The sequence below is a fragment of the Crocuta crocuta genome, unplaced genomic scaffold, assembly GCF_008692635.1.
Source record: "Crocuta crocuta isolate KB4526 unplaced genomic scaffold, BGI_CrCroc_1.0 scaffold154, whole genome shotgun sequence".
NCBI lineage: Eukaryota > Metazoa > Chordata > Mammalia > Carnivora > Hyaenidae > Crocuta > Crocuta crocuta.
In genome coordinates, this window is record NW_027530545.1 from 3,920,906 (window position 1) to 3,922,768 (window position 1,863).

Consider the following 1,863-nt stretch of genomic DNA (forward strand, 5'->3'; position numbering starts at 1 on the left):
ACACAGTGGTCCAAATTTATATCTCACACAAAGGTCCTATAGTTGGACAATATTGTATTGGGCAAATTTCCCTTTTCTTCTTCTTCTTCTTCTTCTTCTTTTTTGAGAGCCACTTAGAAATAATCTGGCAGACTAAGCCCTAACTTTGCAAGTAAATATGGATATGATAACCATTTAATACGTGGAAAGAGATGTGTGGCGAGTTTGTAAAATGTCTTAAGATCTGCCAAAAGTACCACCAACAGTGTGCAAGAATGGAAATATTAATGTTAAGAGTTAATGTAAATTGTCTATGCAAAAAATATTGTTTTTCTAAGTAACCTAGAGAGTACTTTATTATGTAAATATAAGCATAACATAAAATGGATTCGTAATTTTCTTTCCTTTCATATGTCACTTCTAAATTTGGCTTTTGGGACCCCTCTTCCCCATTCACACACACTCTTTCTAAAATAAAATTAAAAAATTAAAAAAGAAAATGAATTTGGCTTTTTTAACCAAAAGCCCCCAAAGAAGTCAAAGGACGTTTATCTTGCAGTTGTTTAAAAAGAGACACATTTTAGTCCTCTATGCTGCTCGTTGTTTTACAGTACAAATTTTTTAGCCCAGTTAAGAAGAACTGTAGACTGTCAAGGTCTTATATTTTTTGCTATATCGAGATAAGATATTGTACGGCTAGTAGATGTGAGGTGGAAAGATGTAGTTTATCGTTGATTTTGTTTAATTTCATTCAGATCTTGAGCATGAAGGGGCAGAAGTTCAAAATGCCTTTTATAGATTTCCCATATTCTTCTCTCTCTCTTTCTCTCTCTCTCTTTTAACCAAAGTTAAGGAGAATAGAAAGAATCAAAGAAAGACCTTAGGGACAAACCTACTGTTTTTCCATATGTGAAAAGTGAGGCCTGGAGAGATTAAGCAATTTACCTAGATAAAAGATAACACCTGGAAGGAGAACTCTTGCTATCAAGTAACCTAATGGTTCACTTTTATTCTAGTTTCGAACTAAATATCCCATACTAGTAGGTTGATGAAATACAATGTGACACTTGCACAGTATGGGACATAGCTATTCTAGGTGTCCGGGCAAGGAGACTGTAGGAGCAGAGGAAAACGTTTGACCGGCTGCTTAGCCAGTTGGGAATAACGGAAATTCCAGCTGGAAAGGCTAGTTGGGGTCATATTCTGGAGAAAAATTAACATCTGAGGTATTTGGACTCTGCTGCTCAGTTTTAGTTCCTACGGCAGAATTTTTAACCTAGGAGGGACTTGAACAAAATCGTTGCTTGGGGCTAGACTGAAAAAAAAAAGAGGAGGGAGATTGGAGACGGAAGAGCCCTGAGGCGCAAACCTTAATTGCAGTAAGTAATTTTGTAGGTAAGGCCACTGGCTTCAGGTGGATGGAGAGGGGAGAGAGAGAGAGAGAGAGAGAGAGAGAGATGTTAAGCTTCCCTCCCAGAACACCACGTCTTTGCGCAAAGGTGAGACGTGGAACTTTCGCTGTAGTGTGTATGAAAAACTGCGGATTGGTACTAGGGACTCAACATATTTGCATTACGGCTCTGTCCAGGAAACGCAAGGAAAAACATGAAACTGGCAAGGACGTTAAAGCAAGCAGATAAGAGGTATCCATCACGACCCGCAGCCTGCATTGCCTGGATCCCCGGGCTCGGTCCCGCAGGCTACAGGTCTTTTCGAAAAGCAAGTAAAGCACCGCCAAGCGGGCGCCCTTTCTCAGGCTCCGCCCCTTCGGCCGCGCGCCTGCGCCCTCCTGTCCCGTTCGTCCCACCCCTCTCCTCCCCCGCCCGCGTGGTCGCCGCCACCGCAGGCGCCCGAGAGGAGCTGGGGGAGGACGGTGGCCCGCGA